General features: G+C 47.0%; 1 long non-coding RNA gene across 2 annotated transcripts; it reads left to right on the forward strand.

The window, feature by feature from the left end:
• Positions 1–167: 167 nt before the first annotated feature.
• LOC116663271 lies at positions 168–24,936 on the forward strand. 2 transcript variants are annotated; one of them, XR_004319501.1, is made up of 7 exons: positions 168–1,113; positions 1,779–1,875; positions 3,128–3,172; positions 15,678–15,962; positions 23,139–23,325; positions 23,864–23,992; positions 24,413–24,936. It is a non-coding gene; the product is annotated as an uncharacterized LOC116663271 (long non-coding RNA). The 2 variants fall into 2 exon arrangements; XR_004319500.1 differs by having other exon boundaries at positions 23,864–24,936.

The following is a 24,936-nucleotide window of genomic DNA, read 5'->3' on the forward strand; positions in this document are numbered from 1 at the left end:
GCTGCACGGCGCCCCTCCGAGAATGCTGAGGCCCAGCACCGTCGCCCGCCGAGCCGCCGCTGAGCGCAGGAGGGGCGGGGCGCCGGCGGCCCAGCCCGCCCACGATTGGGCTGCCTGGTGTGGCGGGCGCGGGGCAGGATTGGTGGGCGGCGGCGTGGGGCGGGACTCTCAGGAGGCCGAGACTGTTCGGGGCTCTCTGATTGGTGCACCGGCTGCTAGGCCCGCCTTCTCAGTCGGGGCGGAGCAGAGGGAAAAGAAGAGGGGCCCCGAGAAGGCAGTGGGAGGTCGCGGGGCGGGAATCCGCGGCAGGCAGGCAAGCAAGGAGGAGGGTGCGAGCAGAAGAAAAAGGAGGAACAATGAAGAGAAAGAACCAATATGAGCACTATGGCTGAAGTGGCCCTCCAGTGTCCTCCTAGACTTGAATTCTTTGACTACCCGGGAAGGTAGCGAGTCTTATTTTTCAGAAAACACACCCAAAGAGGTGGCCGGAACTAGACTGAGCAGGTCTTTGGCTCCGAATCTCTAGTTCTCAGCACTGAGGAGGAAAGTGTCTGCAAAGGCCTTAGCCAAGGGGGTGAATATAAGCAGTTCATCATGCAACCTGTGATAAAATCAGCTTCTCCCGTCCCAAACTGCTAAGTCTTTTGTTGTCAGTTAGCCTCTTACCTAATTTGGTTGGTCTCCCTGTTTGCATTAACTGTCCTGCGCAGCGACCACTTCTGGAGCCTTTTAGTTCCCAGACCATTGACATATTTTAGTTCATTCAAATGTTTGGGGGCAATCTGCTCTGAGCCAGGCTCGGAGTTAGGAGTGAGCCCGGTGGGCCTGCCCTCTGAGACCAACCTCTCCAAGCTCAAGACCAGGTGGAGAAGCAGACAGGGGCACAGACAGAGACAAATACAGTGGATGAGAACTAGTAATAGGGAACATAACAGGGAACTGGAGGAGCTCGGTGGAGGCAGGGGGTCAGGGTAGAGGTGGACTCAGAGAAGGCTTCTCTCACAAAGTTATCCAAGCTACTGGCAGGATGCATACCCTGAGTTAGGCAGGGTCCAGGCAGAGGGAGCTTCAAGAGGCCTGGGCAGCCAGAGAATGCAATGCCCACAGAAAGCTGTAAGTACCTCCATGCTGCTGCATTGTGGCTGTTGGAGAGAGGCAGGGGGCAAGAGGTGGGGCTGGAAGGCCTGTAGAGGCTGGATCTTGTAGAAACTTGTAGACCAGAGTAAGGAGGGGAGCCACCCACACATTTTGAGCAGGAGTGACCCAGACAGATTTGCTTTTTCTTATAAGAAGCTTGCTCTAACTATAGGTAGTGTGGAAGAGAGAAGATGGGAAATAGGGGTGAGCAGCTTACTGTGGTAATCCAGACAAGAGATGAACCTGCAGCACTGGGGGAAAACGGGTCTGAATAGCATTTGAGAAATAGTCAAATGGACTTGGGGATGAGTTAGGTTGGGACACTTATCTGAGGACTCAGATTTCTGATTTCTTCCTGCTTCCCAGCCATAAAATGGGTGGCAACCTGAGCTTCTCTCCAGTTTGTTCCATCATTTCAAAGACATAGTTACCCAGATAGGAGAAAACTGCTAATAGCAGTTCCTAGCACTATTATGTATCCCCGTTTCCAGCCAGGGACGTTGAGGCCTAGGGAGTTCAAATTACTTACTAGGGTCTTGACCCTGAGTACAGGCTCTTGAGTGCTAAGCTGGGCTGCTCACCCTGTTGGGGAGGGGGGGCCATGGTTCTCCTCACTAATCCTGGCTGGGCTTGCTCCACAGGGAAAGATCCTGTGGCTCCCCGACTCCAGGAGGGGATTTCAAAGGAGGGAGCCGGCCAAGGATGTCCCAAGGCCTAGGTGGCTTCTCAGCTGTGACCGTGAGTAACCCCAGGCCTCTCCTACAGGAAGCAGGGTGGGTGGGCCTGGCTGCCAGACTTAGCTCAGGTTGGGTATTTCTCTCTCTACAGCCTCTGGGCTGAGAACCCAGGAAGTTTCCCTTCCCTCATTTCCTAGATGAGTCCTGGGGAAGGGAAAGAGCTAGGTGCCAGGATAGGATGCCACATTTGGGATGAGACAAGCCTTAGTTAGAAACCTGGCTCGGCTGTGTATTGCCAGGATGGCCTTGGTCCAGGATACTGAGGCTCAGGAGCTCCAAATAGACATGGGGTTCAGTATGGTCTGGCCAGGACCTCTTGCCCTGGAGGCAACAGAACTGGGTCTGAAATCTGGCTGACACAACACTAACCACCAGTGTCACATGAACTTTGGGTGTAGTTTTGCATGCATAGGAAGGAATCTTGAAGGATACGCCCTAAACTTGCCCATCTCTGAGCCACAGTTTCTTCACCTGTAAAATGGGAATAAGAATATCACCCTTTCCAGAATGTTGTGAGGACTTTGAGAGGCTGTGCCTGCAAAAGGCTCTGGCCTGGAGGGACTTGGGGATCTGAGTGAGTGGTCAGCAGGGGGCTCCAGGCCAGCACTCCCTCACTTCTCCAGGCCCCATATTCCCAATCACAGACTTCCCTGAAGCCCTGACTAGACATATAAGGAAACCAGTATCTAACAAGATAATTCAGGCATTGGTCTGGAGAAGGAAACCCAGGGGAATGTGAGAGAAGATAATCAGATTGGGGTTCCCGATTTAGATGGGGTGATCAAGGAAGACCTCTGTGAGGCTTTATCTCAGCTCAGACCTACATAACAAGGGGGCCACAAACACAGGAAGCTCTAGGGGCAGAGGCAGGAGCTGGCATGTTTCCGGGACTCCTGTGTGCTTGGAGGGGAGTGAGTAGAGCGAGAAGAGAGAGGCATGGGGTCAGGCAGGAGCCCCCTCACTAGGCCTTGTGGGCCTAGGAGTTTAGATTTTATTCTAAGCCCAAAATGACACCATTGAAGGATGTGAGCAGGTTCGTGACAAGGTCCAAAGTACCTTATTGAAAGTTCCTTCTGGTTGATGTATGAAGAATGAATTGACTGTCAGCAGACAAATGAGGAGGCAATTACAGCCATTCCAGCGGGAAACTGGTGGCTCAGACCAGGGTGGAGCCAAAACAGTGGGAAGAGAGAGGGAACACCTGTTGAGCAGTGATAATACTTTCTCACTTAGAACTTTTTTAATATTCTTAGGATTTTGAATTTGACTGAATACCACTAGGTTCTCCAAGGCGGGAGGTAAGTGAGCATAAGCACTGGAATAGGAGGGAGGAAGGAGTAGAGGGGAATGGAGGAACTGAGTGGGACTACAGCACGTAGAACAGAATCCTGGCTGGAGAAAATGGGATGGCCTTAGGCAATCCTTACCTTTATCTGGCCCTGGACTAACTCTTGTGATGCTGTTTTCTTCTCTCTCATTGCTGCGTGAGCTTCTCAGGGTCTGACACCTCATCCACGGTGTCCCCACATCCAGTTCACAGGCCTGCCAATGATAGAGGATGGATGCATAGATGGATTCATGTGTGCATGATGTGTGTGTGTGTGTGTGTGTGCGCGCGCACGTGTATGCATGGATGGATAAATGCATGGGTGGATTGGTGGATGACTGTAGATTTAACCGTGTCACCTCCTGCTTTAAAACACCTCAGCGTTGCCAATAACTGTCAAAAATCAGTGCACACAGGTCCATTTAAAATAAGTTACCCGATAGTAATACTCATATGGGTACAAAGTTACATGCACAAGATAGCCCTGCCTGCACCATTGCATATTATAGGAAAATATTGGAAGTAGCCTGATGTCTGGCAGTAGGAAGATGGAGGCCTTGAGGGAAAGGACTGTGTTTTCCCCTTCGCTCCATCCTCGGCAGCTGGGGCAATGCCTGGTACACAATAGGGTTCAATAAATACATATTTGTGGAATGAAGGGAAGCGTTTATCAATGAGTTGAGGTGTTGCTGATGAGAAGGATGCTGGAGTTCTGTGTACCAAGATAGGAGATGTCTATCCTACGTGGCACGGCAAGTCACAGAACAGGATATAAAGGGTGAGCTTTATTATTGTCAAGAAAAACGGATCTAGTTATGTTTGCATAGAAAAGGATCTTGAAGGAGATGCTAAATTGTTACCAAAGGCTTCCGACTGAGGAGAGGGTTTGGAGGGAAGTTTTCACTTTATTTTAATGAACATTCTGGGATATTGTTTGGTTTTTGTAATATAATAGATTTATTTTATAATTTAATAATTATAATTATAAGGATAGTATAAACAAAAGGCCTTCTGTGCTTCTCGATCACTCTCTAGAGGAAATCAAATCAAAAGTTCTTAGCCAGGCATTCAGGCCCCTCTGGAAGCAACTGCTTAGCCTCTCCCTGCCTGCCTCCCTCGGGCCCCTACAGCCCTGGCCAAAGGTTCTGGCCTTGTCCTTCTGCCCACCTGGTGGCACATACTAAGTGTCAAGCTTCAGCTCAGTCATCCTTTCCCATCCCAACCTCCCCGCCTCCGCATCAGGCACAGTGCTTACTCCCTGCTCTGTGCCCCCAAGTTACCAGGCATCTGTGTGCAGAGAAAGTGAGGGCTCTGCCTTCTGTCACAATAACTGGTGCATACTTGCCACTCATGGGAAGGGAGGGCAGGAGGGCAAGAGGAAAAAAGGAAAGATAGGAGGAGAAAAGGAAAGGAAGAAAGAAAGGGGAAACTGAGGTAGCGGTGGAACATGTCACTTGCCCGCATCACCCTGAGAGTAGCTACCCAGCTGGTCTGCTCTCTCAGTCACCTGACACCCAGCACAGTGTGCCACGCCAAGCCGCCTTCCCAGCGCTGCTTGCCAAGGGTGGTTGGTGCTGATTCACCGGTGACTGGGCTCCAATTATTTGCAGAACTGGAGTGGCAGCCAAGCCACCTCAGCAGCTGACCAAGGGTATATCGATTTGTGCCGGGGTCCTTGCTAATATCTGAGCCAGTCACACAAGAAGATAAAGGCTCCAAAGAACTCACCCACAGTGATCTGTCCTGCTTAAACCTCCCACGGCCAAGTCCACAAGTCTCCCCGTTGATCAGCAAACTCTGCCCTTTCCAACCGAAGCCTGACCATCACTCACAGGGAGTAGTCATGGTTCAGAACACAAGATCTGGAGTCAGGCGGCCCTGGGTTCCAGCCCAAGGATTACTGAGTCAAAGGGTATTTACATATTTACTGTTGAGAGATGCTGCCAAACTGCCTTCCAAAAAAGTTGGACCCATTTATAGTCCCACCAGCAGTGTAAGACAGTACCCATCCCCATCCTTTCTCTACCTTTACCAATCTGTTTGAAAAAAACAAGACACAACAAAACAAAGAAACCCTCTACTGCCATGCTTGTACTTCTTTCACTAGCATCTTTTCATATTTTTTGGCAATTTGAATTTCTGTAAATTACCTGGCTGTATCCTTTGTCCTGTCTTTAAGTTGGAGTAGTCATCTTTTTGTTATTTATTTGTAGTAGCTTATTACATATTGTAAATATCAACCTCTGCTGTATATGTTAAATTATGCCTTCCACTTAGTCACTTGTCTTTGGACTTTGTTTATGATGTCTTTTTGCCTCACAGAAGCTCTTACTAAGTCCCAGGTAAGAGATAGGAGTCAACCTATTTCAGTGGAGAGAGCACTGGATTGGAAGCCAGGAGCCCAGGTTTTGAATTCCACCTCTGTCACCGATTCACTGTGTGACTTTGAACCAGTCCCTGACCTCTCTTTCTCTATCTGCTAAATAAGAGCGTTGAATTAAATGGTCTTTGTGGACCTGTCCACCTCCATGGTCTAGGCAAGCACTATTAATATAACTTTCTGCAATGATGGAAATTTTCCATCTCTGCACTTTTCCATATGGTAACCACAAGCCACATGTGGCTATTGAGCACTATAAAATGTGGCCAGTGTGACTGAGAAACTGAATTTTCAGGGGTGGGAAGAGATAAATTGGGAGTTCGAGATTTGCAGATACTGACTGATATATATAAAATAAACAAGTTTACACTGTATAGCACAGGGAAGTATATTTGATATCTCGTAGTAGCTTACAGTGAAAAAGAATATGAAAATGAATATATTCATGTATGACTGAAGCACTGTGCTGTACACCAGAAATCGATACAACATTGTAAACTGACTATACTTTAATTTAAAAAAATACAAAAAAAGAAAGACACTGAATTTTAAACTGCATTCAATTTAAATAAAATTTTTAAATAGCCACCCGTGGTTAATGACTACCTTATTAAACAGTGAAAGTCAAGGTAGTCTAGATTCCCCCACCCCGAGTGAGCTGCAATACAGAGTTTAATTAAGGCAGCGATGGAGAGTCCCTGTGTGACTTGGAGCAGGTCACTCTACCTCTCTGAGCCTCAGTTTCCCCATCTGTCCAGTGGGGCCCATAGCAGTTCCTGCCTCCTGGAGTTGTTCAGCAGATTTGATTAGTGAGTGTGTGATGGCCAAGGCCCAATGCCTGACCAACACTGTGCAAAATCAGGCCAGATTCCAAGGCATGAGAGTGTGTTTACCCCATTTCCATTGTGTCCAGAGACCTGTGGGTGGCTTTCCCCAGAGCTACCTGTCTTCCCCTGCAGCTTTGAGGCCAGCCTTACTTTCTTTAACTGGGGCCTTGCCTTCAGCATGCCTTCAGCCCAGGACTCCAGATCACAGACAAGATAAAGTTCAAACTTCAGCCTGTGTTCCCAGCTCTGAACACTGACCCTCCCCTTAGAGTACTGTCATTAATACAACCTGCAGGTCAGCCCAGCAACCTTACCACCTTCACCCTGTGTCTGTCTCCTCCCCAGCCTTCCAGGATCTGCCAAGCCAAGCACTTTACTTCATTCATTCATTTTTCACTCATGGGTGTTTATCACACAATCTGCTCTGGGACTGAGGCTGTGGTGGTGGGCACATAGATGTGGCCCAAGGGTTGAGAAATGTGATAAACCTGAGGGTCAAGAGGAGTTGAGGAAGTGGTGGGAACACAGGGAGGCCTGACCTGGTGTGTGGGGTCAGGGCAGGCTTTGCTGAGAGGAAGTGGTATGTAAACCCAAGCCTGACCAATGGGTAAAAGTCAGCCAGGAGAGAGGGGAGTTGGTGGAGAGGAAAGTCTAAGCTGAGACAATGTAGGAGCCCAGGATCTGTGAGAGGCAAGGGCAGGGCTAGAAAGGTAGGCAGGCCCCATCCTACAGGAGAGCTTTGCAGGCCGTGTTAATGTTGTGCTTTATTCTAAAGGTAATGGGGAGCCACGGAAGGTTTGAGAGAGAGAGGAAGAGAGGATGATGTGATTATTCCAGGCCGGTTCCCTACATAGCCTGGAAGATTCAGGAATTTAGCCCCTTTAACTTTCCCTTCTCTGCTTGCCATCTGCATCTAAAGATATGTCATGAGCACACAGTTCCCGGGGCCTGCCTTCTGCTTTAAAAGACCTGGGTTCAAATCCCAGCCCTTCTACTCCCTGGCCCTATCACTTGAAGCAAGTTATTAACCTCTTTCACCTTTAGTGTCCTCACCCATAAAATGGAGATAATGACACCTTTGCACGTGATACAAATTATGAGGGGAAAGTGTATGGCCCAGAGCCACTTAGGAAACAGGCTCCAGATGAATTTCTTCTGTGCAAAGTCACGTGAAAGCTGTGGAGGGGCCTGTGGGTGTTTCCTGAAGGGCAAGTGGAAGTCCATTTCTGGGAAGTGAAGGGAAGGCTTGGCTGAGGCCTTTCTCAGGCAGCCTGACCATGTGCTAGGTGACTTCAAAGGGGACCTCAGGAGCTAGACTTGGTCTTCTGAACCTTTTCAGACCCCCACTCAGCGGGCCAGGAGTCAGCAGGTGGAGACAGAGCTTACATAACCAGTCAGGAGTCCAACACTTTTCACCCAGTAATCAGGGCCATGTTTACTGAGAAGTGTTCCCAGGTCACCTCCCTGTCCTCTTAGGTACCTTGTAGGCACATGCACAGCCCTTTGGCCCTTGCTGAGCTCTGCTTATTTTTTGATTTCTTAGTCACAGTCCCTAGGGTTACTGTCAGCAACAGCTAATATTTTAAAATGTGAAAATCACTAGTGATGCCATTTAGTGGTGAGGCACCGGGGGAAGAGTGGGGGCCAGGGGCTGTGGCAGGGACCAGGGTATGAGTCCCAGACTCCTTTACCTGTTAGCTCTCTGACCTGAAGCCAGTCGCTTGGAGACTCTGAGCCTCAGTTTTTTTGTTTTTTGGTTTTTTCTGAGCCTTGCAGTTTTTACAGCTGTGGAATGGGTTTAGTGGCCTTACCCACCTCCTGAAATTCCTTTGAGGATTCAATAAGGTAGTAATGTACATAAAGGACTTTGTAAATTACTTGGCACAAGGAAAGCCCTCATCAGATGTTAGCTGTTAACATCGCACTGTGTTTTGTGACTGTCCATTCTACTTGACTCATTACAAAATTCTTTCCAGTGACAGGAAGGAACTTAACACTTGGGATTTTCTGATGCATCCCAAACTCCTGACTGCCTGGGATTGCTGGGCTGGGAACTGGGAATCCTAAATTTTAATCTCCTTTTTGGCCTTGGGGCTCCATCCTCCCAGCCCTTAGTCCTCACTTCCCACTTGTAGAACAACAGGGGAGTGGGGTGGAGATGGATGCTTGCTAAGGGCCCTGCTCTCTGATCCTGTGTTTCAGAACTGTAGACCCCAGACCCTGCACCTCACCTTTTCCTTTCTTCCTTCCGTCCTTCAACAAATACCTCCCAGGGTTCAAATTCCAGCTCTGCCACTTCTTGGCTGTGTAACTTTGGACAAGTTATATAACCTCTATGCCTCTGTTTCCTGATCTCTAAAGTGGAAATACATTACCTATTTCCCAGGGATGTTATGAGTAATGAATGAGTAGAATAGTGCCTGTTCGACTAAATTAAAAACTAAGTGACCATTTTGTGCCATGCACTGATGTAAGCACTAGGGGTAAGTGTGAATGGGGCAGGTTTTATTGGCAGGGTTTATTGGAAATCCACACAGTGATGCAGTGGGTACCTCCCCAGTGATATAGCCCCAGGGAAGAGCAGTGTTGACCATTCTCCTGCAGGTGGGGGGTGGCTTTCAAAGAGGCCCTGATGCTCTGATGCTGTCACTTCTCTTTGTCTAAACAACAGCTTCTGTGTACTGACCTCACCCTGGAGGCTCCTGCCCCAGGCTAAGCACTAGTGCTCCTAAGATCTCCTTCAAAGCCAACAGCCTGCAGGGGGTTCTAGCATTGCTATAAACCAAATGTTTTTATCCCTGCCTCCAAAATTCGTATGTTGAAACCCTAACCCCTCAGGGTAATGGTGTTGGTGGTGGGGACTTTTGGAGGTGATTAGGTCACGAGGGTGGGGTCCTCATGAATAGGATTAGTGCCCTTATAAAAGAGACCCCAGAGAGCTCCCTTGCCCCTTCCACCATGTGAGGACACAGCAAGAAGACAGGCCCTCACCAGACACCAAATCTACCTTGATCTTGGACTTCCCAGCCTCCTAGAACCATGAGAAATACATTTCTGTTGTTTATAAACCACCCAATCTGTAGTATTTTGTTATAGCAGCCAGAGCGGACTAAGACAATCATTATCCCTATTTCACAGAAGAGTTTATGTTTGATCCCCTCCCAGGACCTGGCACGTCGCTAGAGGCCAGTGAATGAGTATTGAAGGAAAGAGAAAGAAACAAATGAACACAGAACACTACTGACACGAACCCTTCCACGGCGTAAGCAGCACACCAGGAGTTAGGGCCCCTTTTGCTCCTGGAAGGCAGAGAGCTCCAAGGTACATGCTTGTGGCCACCACACCAAGCTCAGTGGAAGCACCCCCCAAACTGTGCCGCTGTCCCATCCTCCTCCCCCATCTCCTCCCCATCATCACAGCTGATACTCCCTGAACGCTTAGTATGTGCCCCAGGCACTGACCTAAGGTTTTCATCGTAGGAATTCTTTCAGTCCTCACAATAGTCCCATGAGGTATGTCCCATTTCACAGATGAGGAAACTGAGACACAGACAGATGACATCATGCCCAGAGTCACAATGATGGAGCTGACTTCAAATCCAGGCAGTCTGAATCCTGGGCCTGAGCGTCTCACCACCGTGCTATCCAGACTTTCTCTTTCTTTTTAAGTCATTGCTGATTTCAAATGTACCACATGGTCTGCAGGAGAATGAAACTAGAAATCAATGGCAAAAGGAAAACTGGAAATTCACAAGTATGTGGAAATTAAACAACATTCTTAAGCAACCAATGGGTCAAAGAAGAAATCACCAGGGAAATAAGAAAATATCTTAAGAATGAATGAAAATAAAAACACAACATACCAACATTTCTGGGATGCAGCGAAAGCAGTACTAAGAGTAAATGCTTACGTTAAAAAAGAAAGATCTCAAAGCAAAAGTAACACATGCTTATCATTGAAAAAGTCAAGCATTGCACAATTTTGTGCTATAGAAAGTGAAAGCTGAAAAAGTGACACTTCCCTGAGATTCCCTTTCCCTCTGGTAAGTGTAGTATAAATGCTTCAGGTAGTTTTTTCAAAGCTTATAGTAATGGTATCTTAAAAAAAAAAAAAAGGAATAATCCAGTACTCATTGTTTTGTCACTTTTATGTTGTTTTATCTAAAAGTGACTCTTTTTTTTTTTAATGGCAGTACTGGGGATTGAACCCAGGAACTTGTGCGTGGTAAGCATGCACTCTACCACTGAGCTCTACCCTCCCCCAAAAGTGACTCTTAGAGGCTGCTCCTTGCTAGAACATTCTCTTCGGGGACTGCAGTTGTCCATAGTGAGGGTGTCCACAATGGATGTAGCCAGTCCCATCAGGATAGGTTTGGAATGCCTGCAGTTTTTAACTATTTCAAGCCACTGCAGTGAGCATCCTTATAAATACCCACTGTGTGCTGGTGGAGGATCTCAGGGGGGTTAATTTTCTGAAGTAGATCCTCTGGGCCAAAGGTCAAGAGCATTTTTAACATTCCCTCCAGGAAGGTGAAACCAGCTTTGCCTGGAGAGCAGGAGAGGGTCAGTTCCAGCTGGTCAGTTTGAGCCCAAACCACTGTCTTGCCCTGCTGAGCAGTGCCTGATCCTCAAGTGTGACCCAGCCTCTGTCACAGTCCAGAAACTGGTCATTCTCATCAAGAATATCATCAGATGCTGAGGCTGAATCACTTCTCAAAAACTCCAGCGTTTGCTCTTGAACTCATTTAGGGAAACCAGCAATGTCCACAATAAGACCTTGCAAAGAGGCCTGGCTGCATGGCATAGACCGCGGGAGGTAGGGGGGGCCCACTCCTGAGGTGAAGCTGGCCTCTGACTACCATCTCTACGCATGGATAGCTGGGTCGGCTGAATTCCCTTCCAGAATTCAGCGAGAGGCTTTTTCCCTGAATCATCATGACTCCCACAAACTGGGCACTGAAGTGATTAGCGTCCTTCCGGGCCACTTGGTAGTAAACCGCGATCAAATAAGTCCATGGGTTTGTCCTGCTACCACCTCTGATAGCTGCGGGCATTGGACTGTGACTGCCAGTGGGGGTCGGGCAGGGTCACAGGGAGCAGGGCCAGGCATCTGGAGGCTAGGGCGAGGTCCTTATCATGCCTTCTCACCTTTGCCTTGGGTGACTTCCAGCAAAGCACTTACCTAATGCAGGGCGTGACGTACATGCGGTTCCCTCTCACCTGGACCTCTTCCCACCATACACTGTGCCCTCACCACTTTGCCTCCCTGACTCCTTGTCACTCTGTAGGACTTAGCGCGTCCATGTCTGTTCTGCAGGGAAACCCTCTGTGATCCCTTCAGGTAAGGATGGTGACTTTCTAGATTCTCATCGAGTACCAAGCTTGCAGCACTTAGGACAACAGCGACAGCTCATGATGTGTGTCATTGTCTATCTCTCCCAGGCCCATGAGTAGGATGTGTGTTCTGGTCTGTATCCCAGTGCCTGGAACAGTGTCAGGCACATGCAAGTGCATGACATCGGAGCCAGGCTGCCCAGGTGTGAATCCTGCCCCTGTGAACTAAGGCAAGTTCCTGAATCTCTTTGTGCCTTAGTCTTCCCATCTGTAAAATGGGGATAATAGTACCCACCTCTTGGAGTTGTTACAAGGGTCACTTGAGAGGACATATGTGAGGTGCTTAGAATGGGTGTCTGGTCTGTAGAAGGTGCTAGATCAGTGTTATTGTTAACATTAAATGCTAGTGGTTAGATAAGAGTCTCCGAGGGTCTATGTGTAACAGGCACTGGTGTCTTCCTACCCAGCATCTTCCTGCGTTGAAATTGCTCAGCCTGTGGAAAGTGTGGTTTTACTGTGGCTTATTGTGATGGTTGTTGGGTCAATGTTGCAATGGTGAGACTACAGCTCTGGTGATGGTCAAAGGACATCCTCTTTATCCTGACTCCAGCTGCTTGCTCTGTGTGGTCCAGTCCATGCCTGCCCTTTCCCTGACAAACCCTTAGAAGGTATCTTAGTATACTTGACCCCTCTCCACTGGCTGGGTTGACTGAGTGCCACCTGACCCAAGACGGGCCAGTCAGATTTTATCTTGAGAAACGAGCTCAGAACTAGTCTTCGTTGGCAGGTGAACTCCCCATCAGGGGTAGATACATGCCCAGGGAAGTAAAGAGTAAAGCAGGGAGTCCCTGTTACTGAGAACTAAGGAAGGTCCTGCTGGTTTTCCAGGTCCCAGTTTTGGGTCCTTGGGAGCTGGACTGCATTGCCTCCTCTTTTTAAATTTCCCACTGGCTTAATCCCCCCACTCAAGTGTGAGTGGGGTCCCCTGACTCATCCAAACCCTGTGCGCATTTCCTCACTTCGCTGGCCCTGCCTCTGCAGAGGAAATGCTCAGGCCTCTTCCTGGGGTGATTTACTGGTGTAGTCTAGGCTGACCCCCGGGCCTTCCGGGAAGCATCTGCAGGGCTGCTCTCGTCACTGCCCCGGGGACCGCTGCGCACAGGGACCAGCTCTCCGGAAGCCCTTGAGTCTAGGTCAATTCCCCGCCTCCAGCTGGATAGGACCGGGCAGGGGGCGGAGCCTCCGAGTGATGGGGGCGGCGGTGGTGGGGAAGATGTTGCTAGGCCCTGCTTAGGTGCTTGTTTGGTTTTCCTCTGGCAAAATGCAAACGTGTGGTTATTAAAAACCATTATGCAAGTACAGAAAAGTGCAAAGAAAAAAGTCTATTTCACCTCTGATCCCAGGAAATTTACACTCATAAATGACTTTTTTACCCCAGAAAGGAAATCAGACTGTATATATTGTTGGAACCTGACTTCTTCTTCCTTTTTTTTTTTTAACTTAGCAATGTTATCAAGAGGGCACCTTTTTTTCCCTTACAGTTTTATTGAGAAATAATTGACACACAGCACCATATAAGTTTAAGGTGTACAGCATAATGATTTGACTTACATATATCATGAAATGATTATCACAGAAAGTTTAGTGAACATTCAGCATCTGATATGGATACAAAATTAAAGAAATACAAAATTTTTTTCCTTGTGATGAGAACTCTTAGGATTTGCTTTCATATATAACATACAGCAGTGTTAATTATATTTATTATGTTGTATATTATTACATCCCTACTACTTATTTATCTTATAACTGGAAGGCAGGCATCTTTTCTAAAAAACAGCTTTACTGAGTAATTGACAGGCAATAACTACACATATTAAAGTGTATAATATAAATTTCAGTGTAAGTACACATGAGTGCATCACCACATTCAAGGTGATGAACACATCCACTACCCCCCAGAAGTTTCCTTCTGCTACCTGGTAATTCCTCCTGCCCCTCCCCGCCAACACACACACTGATCCTGCATTTTGTCACCATAGATTAGGTTTGCATTTCCCAGTATTTTATGTAAATGGAATCATACAGTATGTACTCTTTTTTATCTGGCTTCTAAATAATTAGCAAGTTATTTTCAAATACATTCATGTTGTGTGGACTGATAGTTCATTTCTTTTCATTGCTGAGTAGTATTCCACTGTGTGAGTATACCATAGTTTGTTTCTGCATTCACCTGTTGGTAAACATTTGTGTTGTTTCCAGATTCAGCCTATTACAAATAAAGCTGCTTTAAACATTTACATACGAGTTTTTGCATGGACTTCTTATCTCTCTTGGGTAAAGTCCTCAGAGTGGAATGGTTGACTCCCATATGATAAGTGTATGTTTCACTTTTTAAGAAACTACCAAACTGTTTTCTAAACTGTTTTCTATACCATTTTACACCCCCACCAGCACTATATGTGATTCCCAATGACTGTACATCTTTGCCAATATTTGATATGATCAATCTTTTAAATTTTAGCTCTTCTAATAGGTGTGGTCTCATCGTGGCTTTAATTTCTGTTTCCTTCTCGACCATGGAGTGGAGCATCTTTACCTGTGCTTATTCAAGGCCATCTTAGCACATCACTAAACGGAGATCTACATTGTCTTTTATTATTATTGTTGTTGTTGTTGTTGTTGTTTTTATTGTAGTGGAGTTATAGCATTCTCTTAGTTTCTGGCATATTGCATAGTGATTCAGTTATACCTATACATGTGTTTTCTCATATTCTTTTTTCGTGTCTTTTGTTTTGTGTCGTGGGGGGAGGCAATTAGGTTTATTTATTTATTTCTTTTTAATGGAGGTACTGGGGATTGAACCCAGGACCTCATGCATGCTAAGCACTCACTCTACCACTGAGCTATACCTTTCCCTCCCTCATATTCTTTTTCATTATAGGTTATTGCAAGCTGTTGAATAGAGTTCCCTGTGCTGCACAGTAGGACCTTGTTGTTTATATATATATATTGTTATATTTAATCACTGTATGAGACTACAGCATTGGATCCATCCTTTTATTTCACCCAGACCCTACTGACAGTCATCTACTTTGGCTTTGATTCTGTGTAATGCTGTGATGCACAAGCTGGTATGCGCCCTTCTGCGTTTTTGTCTGTTTCCTTCATGTGGCATCAATGGGTAAAAGGGATGTACATTTTTAAGGCTTTTGAAACACACTGACAAACAGCTGCCCTGGAGCCCTGCAGCTGTTATAGCTCCTTTGGCAGCGGAGTCCTGCTTCCAAATCAGGCAGAAACCTCCAGAGCAATGACTTGCAGGGTTTGAGGAAGTCTTTCAAGTATGACCCCGTGACTTTTGGCCAGCAGCCAAAAATAAGGGCAAATTGGCCCCAGGACTCCCTTGGAGTGGCCTTGGAAAATCATTAATATGGTCTGGGGATGGGGAGACCGTTCAGGGAGGGTTGGGGAAGGAGGGAGGAGCTAGGGTCAGGTCTGGGGGTGAGCCCAGCAATATTCATGTCTGACCAGTGACCTTGGGCCGACCACCGACCTCTCTCATCACAGTGTTCTCAGGTGTGGAGCAGAACAGAGACTACTAACCCCCAAGTATGTGAAAGCCCTTTACAAATTCAAAAACATTCCACAAAGGTGTGCTGTTAGGACTGTTGTTTCCTTTCTAGAAATGTGGGCAGCACCCACTCCCACCTGCATCCCTACCTAAGGGCAGCTGCCTGGTGAGGACTGTGAGGAAGGGCAGGACCTGGTGAGGGAGGGAGGGGAGGTGTAGTCAGCAGAATAGTGTCCCCCCACCCCCACAAAGGCATCTACATCCTAATCCTGTGATTAGTGGGACTACATTAGGTTACCTGGCAAAGTGGAATTAAGGTTGCAGATGGAATTAAAGTTGCTAATCAGCTGACCTTAAAATAGGGAGATTATCCCAGATTATGAGTGTGAAGACATCCAATATAGTTACGAGGATCCTTCAATGCGAAAGAGAGAGACCGAAGAGAAAAACAGAGAGACCGCAGCGTGGGAAGGACTCAGCTCTACACGGCTGACTTTGCAGATGGAGGAAGGGGCCATGAACCAAGGAATGCAGGAAGCTTCTAGAAGCTGGAATTCTCTCCTACGGCCTCCAGAAAGAATGCAGCCTCGCTGACACCTTGATTTGGGCCCAATAAGACCCATTTTGTACTTTGAACCTTTATAAAGGTAAGGTAATGAATTTGTGTTATTTTAAGCTAAGCTACTAATTTATTACAGCAGCCATAGGAAACTAATATAGGAGGACAGGTGGGCCCTGTGGGCCGCTGGAAAGACTGGGGAAGAGACTGGAGCGCCTCCAGCCCCCGAATTCCTGTTGGGGGGATGGTACCGGTAAATAAGTGGCAGGCAGCAGGCTCTCTGGTGTCCTCTGGGCAACACTGAACATTGCTCTCCACTTTGGTGTGGGTTCGTGTCAGGAGACAGAGAGAGATAAGCAGGGGGCCTTGAACGCCCGGCTGTGGGCATTCTGGAGGCAGTGGGGAGCCCTTGTGGGTTTCAAGCTGGGCAGGGAGATAATGAGAACTTGCTTTGGACAACAGCACTGGGCTTGGAGTCAGAGAACTGGGTTTCCAGCATTGCCTCCCTGGGTGACGTTGGGGGCAAGTTACTGATGCTCTCAGCATTTGGACTCCATTTCCTGAAAACACTGGGGCTACTTCTGGGATCCTTCCCAGTCAAGGAGCACAGCTGGCCCAGACTAGTGAGAGCCTTTTTAAGATCAAAGGAATTCTCTGGCCTGACACCCAGAAGGTGCAGAAAGTTAAAAAATAATAATAATAATAACATTTATTGAGCACTAACCATGGATTAAGAACTTTACAAGATATTAGCTCATTAATCTTCTCAATGACTCCCCGGTGTTCTCAGTTTAAAGGTCAACATTGTGGCCCCACAAGGCCCTGCCTGGTGTGATCCTGTTAATCCCTCGGGCCTCATCTCAGTCCTCTCTCCCCCTCACTCTGTGCACTCAGGTTCTTTCAGTCTCAAAAATGAATGTGACATACCCTGCCCACCTCAGGGCCTTTGCACAAGCCATTATACCCACCAGGAATGCAGTTACCCTGCTCTCCACCCTCTCTTAGCATCTTCATCTTCTGGTCTCAACTCAGTAGCCATCTAGCTACATCAGGTTCTTGTGTGCTTGCACTCGATTTCAGATGACATAGCCTCCATATGTAAGTACATAAAGATACATACCTATGTGGTTGCCTGATCCATCTCGACCTCCCACTAGACCATGGGGCCCAAGAGGCCAGGATGCCTCTTTAGGATGCTTGCTGAAGGAAAAGATAATAGATAGATAGATAGATAGATAGATAGATAGATAGATAGATAGATAAATGTTTGCTGAAGGAATAAACAACAGCGCCCAAAGGTTACTATTGTTATCATTCACATTGTTTTCAAACGCAGTTATAGGTTCCAAGATCAGAGATTTGTCCAAAGTCACAAGATGAACCTGGAAGTCTCCTCTCTGCAGGAGGTGGGGGCTGGGACCTATCTAAGCCAGAGGGTCACTGTGAGCGGGGGTCAAGACTGGAGGAACTTGAGCCTATCTGTGAAGCAGGTCTGCTGGGGAAGTGCCTTCAAGGGCAGTGCTGCAAGAGGATGTGCTGAGCACAGCTGCCTGGGCAGAAGAGGAAGGAACCGAGGGAGGGAGAGTTGGGGCCCCAGACCCTGCTCCCTGCAGCTGCAGCAAAATCTTCCCCAGAGTCCGGGCCCTCACCCTGACCCCCCACCACTTCTACAACACAATCACACACTCATGCTGCCTAATGTTGCTTTTCAAGTTTGGATTAGAGCTGGGGGCCTGGCCCACTTACCAACTATGGGTAGGAACACAAATTGGTACAACCAGTCTAGAGAGTGATTTAACTATATCTGTGAAAACTTTTAAAGTGCATACCCTTTGAGCCAGCAGTTTTGCTTCTGGGAGTTTATTCTAAAGATACTCTAATGCCAGTTGGCAATGATATCCACACGAGGAGGGTGCACTGTTTGTCATGGCAAAGAATCAGAAGCCACCTCATGTCCATCAGTAGGAGACAGATAAGTAACTTATGCTGCATTGATCCCATGAAAAACCATGCAGTCGTTAAAAAGAATGAGCTGATCTAGATGAACTGACCTAGGAGGATGTTCATAATATATGCATATATTGTTAAGATTTTTAAAAATTATTTTTTGGCAGGGGGAGGGAATTAGGTTTATTTATTTATTTAATGGAGGTGCTGAGGATTGAACCCAAGACCTCGTGAATGCTAAGCACCCACTCTACCACTGAGGGGTACTCTCCCCCCTCAAGATTTTTTAGAAGTTGCAGAACAATCCATGTTTCTATCATTGATTGCTGAGTAGGAAACCACTGTGAAGGAGGCCAGTTTTTGGCCCCATGAGGCATCAGCAGGGCTCACTCATATGGTTGACGTCACGTGAGAGTTTAGCTGGGCTGGAAGCTGCGTGATGGCCTCTCGTCCTCCAGCCTCTCTCCACGTAGCTGCCAGAAATCCTGCATTCTAGCCTGAGCTTCCTTGCAGCCTAGCAGCTGGATCCCAAGAGTAAGTATTTCAAGAGGACAAGCCTCAAACTGCAAGCCCTTATGGACCCTTACTTGCATCGTGCTTGCTAATGTCCCCTCTGTCAAGGCAAGTCACATGATCAGGTCCAAACTCAGTGTGAGGGGAGCCTATCCCAGGGGATGAATCCTGAGAGGCCAGATGCATTGGGGGCCATTACAGTAACAATCTAGCATGATATATGCAACTAGATAATTTTTTAAAGAAACGGTACATGTTTTTAATAAAATACCATCTTAACATATATGTTGTTTAATACACATATGTGTGTGCATATGTTTGTATACCTGCTGATGTAAGTCTGAAAGATAATTTAATAATTTGTTAACAATGATTAACTTTCAGGAGTAGAAACTGACCTAGAGGAGGTAGAATGTTTCAGTTTTTACTTTACAACTTTTTTTAGGATTTGAATATTTTAAAAGTGAGATATATTATTTTTGCAGTAAAAAATTTTTGTAATGCAGAATGAAAGCCTTTGCATGTCATCAGATAAAAATCTTCAGCACAACTTTTGATAGCGTCGCCTTCATTCCTCTAATGCTGGACGTTTAGGCTGTTTCTAATTGTTCTGCCGTTGCAGGCAACATTCTGACGAACATTCTCGGAGCCAAATCTTTTCATGGGTCCTAAATTATTCTCTCAGGATAAGTTCTAAGAAAAGGAACTGCTGAGTTGAAGGTTAGAAACATTGTAAGGATGTGATACATTATGCCAGATTGTCCTGCCAACCTACAGACAGATCCTCCCAGCCCATCAGCAGGTGAGGGGAGTGTACACTGTGGTCCAGTCTGGTGTCCACCCTCATAAGAACCCAGTGCCCATTACACAGATGAAAGAATTAAGACTAAGAAAGAGGAAGCAACTTGCCCAAAGCCGACACAGCAATATGCAGCTGGGGGCAGGGGCACTAGCTCAGCCGGGGGTTCCTTTGCTCTCTGTCTAGCCTCTGATGCCTGGTCCCAGGCCCTGTCTTCCCTCCTGCTCAGGGCAAAGTCTAAACCACCTTGACAGTGAGTGAACTGGGCCCTGCTCACCTGCCTGCCCCTCCTCCCTCCTGACCTCCAGCCCTCACCCTCTGACCTCCATCCTGCTTCCAGTTCCCCCAAGGAATAGAATGCTGCCTGATCTCCAAACCTTTGTACAGGCTGACCCTTCTGCCTAGAACACCCTCTTTGACACAACACCCCCCATCCCCACCAACTTCCTCCTGGAAGCCTTCCCTGATCACCTGAGGGGAAGTTCAGTAACGAGGTCACATGTACATTGCTGGATTTTCCATTCATTCATGCCTGCTTACATTCATTTGTTCACTCAACACAGTGTTTCCTGGATGCTAGTTTGTGCCGGGCACCAGGCTGGATGGCAGGGACGTGGGGTGAGCAGACCCTCCGTGCCCTGCTGAGTTCAGTCTCAGTCTGGGTTGGGGGAAGGGACAGACAACACCAGTTCATGCATGAACAGTGCTGGGCTGGGCATGGGCCATACACACATGGGAACCCAACATTCCTCCAGCTCGAATAATACAAATATCCATTTAAAAGGGGGAAACCTCTCAGAGTCCCAGAGGTGACATGGATTATTTCAATTATTCTGTTCCTTAAATATGAATGAACTCAATAACCATACTCGCTTATATTTTTTTTGAGCCCCTGCTCTGTGCCCCTGACATGTATTAACTCACCGAGATCTTACCACCACCTTCAAGGCAAGGACGAGTATTGTCCGCACTATACAGAAGAGGAAACTGAGGCTCAGAGACAGATGTCGTTTGCCTACAGTCACCCAGCTAGGAAGTGGCAGAGCCAGGATTTGGACCCACACAGGCAGGGTCCTGAGTCCTGGATTCTTGGCCACTACACCACACAGCTACAAATTAAGCACAAACCACACAAGAACAACAGCATCCAAACTGTTGCACAAACTGAATGTGACAGACGATGATGTTCTGCGGAAATGAGGTTGCTCCTCCACCGTGTTGCGTTTAGCCCCTGTGCTCCCCGGGGGCCCTGGCCTGCCCACTCCATTTCTCTTTCCAAGCCACAGGGAAATCATCAGTTTTGTCCTTCACTTGGCAGAACAGCTTTTTTTTTAAATTTTCAATTTAGTTTTTGGAATAGATAATACTTTCACATGGTTCTAAATTTTTTTAAAATTATATGCACACATAGATATGATAGATACATAGATACATATGTTTATAGATACAGTTCCCACTCCTCTCCCCAAGAAGGCAGCTATCAGCTTCTTGTATGTCTTTCCAGAGATAGTTTCTGCAAATATAAATATATATTCTATTTTTTCTTTCATTGAAAAGTCTCACACCACGTGGGTGGCTCTGCCCCCTGCTATTTCCACTTAACAGAGGGTCTTAGAGAGCCTTGCGTATCGGTGGGGAAAGGGCTTCCTCATTCCTGTTCACAGTTGTGTCATGCTCCTGCCTGTCCCCTGACAGTGCACAGGAGGGTTGGTCCTGACCATCACAATTGCCCTATTTTGGTTTAAGTCACGTGGTAGACAGTCTTTAAGAAGACTCCCAGTGATACCCACCTCCTGGTATTCATGCTTCCGGGTGATTCCTGCCTTCTGAGAATAGGTTGGCTCTAGAGGCTGGCTTTTAATGAACAGATATAGTGAATGTCATGGGATGGCTGAGAGGGCCAAGAAGCAGTGACACCCTAGTAGCAACAGGCTGGTATTTCTAAATACCATTCTCCAATGAAAGTGATCAGGACTCCGAGAGATGACAGATTCTAAGGCTAAGACAGGGAAAATATAAGATGAGCTGGAGCATCTTGTATTGCAGGAAAGCAAGGAAATGCTCCAAAAACAAATGGACTAGGACACGTCAAAGGGACACAGGAACCAAACTAAAAGAGCACCCAGTGGCCAAAGCAGGAACCATTTACACAACAAAATAAATAACACAGTATTGGATTATAACTCGAAGTCTAAAATAAGTATATGAGTCCATAATGATATAAGTAAATGATTAAATAAAAAGTAAATGGGAGCGAAGGGACAAATCATCCTTACTGAAGAATTCCAACTAATTTACCATCCTCATTGAGTATGGGCTGGACTTAGTGATTCATTTCCAAAGGGCAGAGTACGGAGGAAAGAAGGGTAACCTCACCGTGGAGAAATCTATCAGACACCACCTCCATCAAGAGAACCAAGAGATAAAGGTTAATCTCCGAGGTGACGTCACCTGGATACCAGGTGCCCCCTAATATAAGATAGTGTAGAGGGTGCGGCATCTACTTCTGTGGTAGCCCACTCCCAAATCCATAATCCCAACATAATCGTGAGAACAACAAAGACAAACTCAAATCAAGAGACGTTCTACAATGGATGTCCCTGGAGAATGTCATTCTAAGTGAAGTAAGCCAGAAAGAGAAAGAAAAATACCGTATGAGAGAGCTCATATGTGGAATCTAAAAAAACCAAAAAAACATAAATACTAAACAGAAACAGACTCATAGACAAAAAATACAAACTTCTGGTTGCCAAGGGGGAGGAGGGTGGGAAAAGACAGACTGGGAGTTTGAAATTTGTAGATACTGACAGGCGTATGTAGAATAGATAAACAAGATATTACTGTATAGCACAGGGAAATATATACAAGATCTTGTGGTAGCTCACAGCAAAAAAAATGTGACAATGAATATATGTATGTTCATGTATAACTGAAAAATTGTGCTCTACACTGGAAATTGATGCAACATTGTAAACTGACTATAACTCGTTAAAAAAAAAAAGAGGGATGTTCGACAAAATACTTGGCAGGATCTCCTCAAAACTCAAGGTCATGAGAAGCAAGGAAAGACTGAGAAATTGTCCCAGACCAGAAGAAATGAAGCAGACGTGACAAAATTGCAATGTGGTACCCTGGGTTGGATCCTGAAACAGATGCAGGATGTTAGTGTAAAAAGGAGTGAAATCTGAATAAAGGCTGGAATTTCGTTAATAACAAAGTACCAAAGTTGGTTTCTCTTGTGAAACACTCCATGGTGAACTAAGATGACTGAGTGAAGGATTTATAGAAACTCTCTGTGTTATCATGGCCATTTTCCTGTAAATCTAACATTATTCCAAAATTTTAAGAGCCTCATGCTCTACCGACTGAGCTAGCCAGGTGCCGAAAATTTTAAAGTTTACTGAGGAAAAAAAGTGGTCAGTTTCCCCCTCTGCACTGTTATTTTCTCCTTGGCCTTGACATAGCCCTGCTTGACTCAGACACGAGCAGAAATGCCACCACAGGCCAGGCTCCAGGCTCCCCATAGTCCAGTTTGGAGGCTGGCAATTTTACTAGATTATTGAAATAAATATTAATAACTTGAAAATCCTCAGGGCCCCCAGTTTGAAGACAATCACTCCCCTGCTTCATTTCTCCAATAGTGTCTCACTGTTCTGGAGAAGAAACCAAAATCCTTACTGTAGCCTGCAAGGCCTTCAGAGTGTCCCCCTACTTACTCTCAGAGCTCAATTTCTACTTTTCCCTCTAGTCTCCTAGGCCCCTGACCACCGGACATCCCTGTCCCTGCCCGTGCCTGCCCCAGGGCATTTGCACACTTGCCGTCTCTGCCTGGTATGTCTTTCCCCACATTTTCCTGTGGAGAGACCGACCCTGATCGTCCATCTCCCTCCCGCCACATCCCCTGTCACTCTCAACCACATCTCCTTACTGGCTTCATAGCATTGATCATTATCTAAAATTGCCTTGTTTGTTTATGTGGGTGCTTTTTTGTTTTGTTTTGGTGAGTGTGCTGGTTAAGAGCCGTGGACTCTGGAGCCCTGCCACATCCCACCTCTGCCCTTGAACAAGTTATCTGGACTCTCTGGGTCTCAGCCTCCTCATCTATGATGAAGAATGATAAAAACACTGTGTCATAGGATTGTTGGGGGAATTTAAAGAATCTCTAAAAGGACTGGCCTACGCCTGGCACGTGGTAAGTGCCCAGCATGTGGGTGTCCCTTGTTTTTTTCCAAGTTCACTTTATACCACTTTGGTTTTACAAAATACTTACACTAGGACCTGCTTTCCCTATAACTAGAAGAAATCCAAAGAGGATGTTCACTTTCACGAAAAAAGGTAAAAAGTGAAAATAGCGTTCAGCGTTTGTTTTGCTGGAGCCACCATAGAGGCAGCGCCCACCCGATGCAGCCAGAGTGGCGCCGCCAAGCTCTTTCCCCAGAACCGCTCTCAGCATCTCAGCATCAAGCCGCCAAAGCTTTGGCCTGTGTGAGCATCTGTGCTTTCTCTCGATGTATTTTGTGCATCCCTTAGCAAGATGTGTCCTATTATGCCATTTCAGCTTACAAAAGATTTCATAGGAACACTCCACTTTCAGATAACCTCTGTGTTTGCTGTTGTTATTGTTGTTGTTATTATTATTCTCTGTCTCCCACCACCCCTGAACATAAGCTCTATGAGGAAAAGGACTTAGGCATTTTGGGATTTTGCTCACTACTCTATCCTCAATACAGAGCCTGGCACACAGGAGAGGGAATGAATGAATTGATGGATGAATAAAGTGGAGTAAGGATGAGGAACACTGGGTTTGGAGTCAGCACACCTGCTTGCACTCTCTTCCCTTAGGAGCTTTGTAACCTTGGGTGAGTGATGTCTCCTCTCTGAGCCTCAGTTTCCCCATCCGGGGCCTCCTCAGAGAGTTGCTGGGAGGGTCCTGCACACTCCTGCACAGCAGGCCCTCAGCACAGGGCCTGGTGTGTGTGGGTGGGGCACGGGGAACAGCAGTCACACGCTACTCGACCTTGGCGACTCTGGTGCTGGCGGCTTGCAGATACGCGCGGATGCACATGGCAGTTTGCAAACAGTTCCTGGGGCCCCATGACCCCGGTTCATCCTCAGACAGCCCCACCCTAGGTGATGGGCCCTGCCCTTGGGAGGGGGAGGCAGGAAGGGGGACCAGGTCAGAAGGCTGTGTTCCTGACTGACAGACCGGACTGCACCAGACAGGCTGGGCCTCCCTCAGCTGAGTTAAACTTCTAGAATGTGCTGCATTCCTTCCTCAGGGTGGCCAGTAGCTTCTGGGGGCAGCAGGAGGGCCTTGCCCTGATATTCCTGTGGCTGAGATTCTCAGACAGGAGAGCGCAATGAAAGTGGACAGTGAACTTGGGGAGCTGATGGTCCTGAGGTCATGCAGTTGGAGCCACAGCCAGAGGGTGCCTGCATCCTGGCTAAAAGGAGTGTGGGCAGAAGTGACTGAGCATCATTTTCAGATCTGACCTATGAAAAATCTCCCACTTCATCCTCTACCCTCGCTTTCCCCATCTGCCAGCTGGATATCTGTGCCCAGGGCCACCTGGGAAGCCACGTGTGAAAACAGCAGAGCCTCCATCAACCAGCTGGATCCCTTGACGACTCCATGAAGCAAAGCCCTTCCCACCCATCCCTCCCTGCTGCTGAGTGAACTTTAGAATACTAAGAAATTAACTGCTGCTGGGGGAGGATATAAGTCAGCGGTAGGGTGCATGCTTAACATGCATGAGGTCCCGGGTTCAATCCCCCGTACCTCCTCTAAAAATAAATAAATGTA

Source organism: Camelus ferus, chromosome 4 (genome assembly GCF_009834535.1).
Source record: "Camelus ferus isolate YT-003-E chromosome 4, BCGSAC_Cfer_1.0, whole genome shotgun sequence".
In the NCBI taxonomy this organism is placed as follows: Eukaryota; Metazoa; Chordata; class Mammalia; order Artiodactyla; family Camelidae; genus Camelus; species Camelus ferus.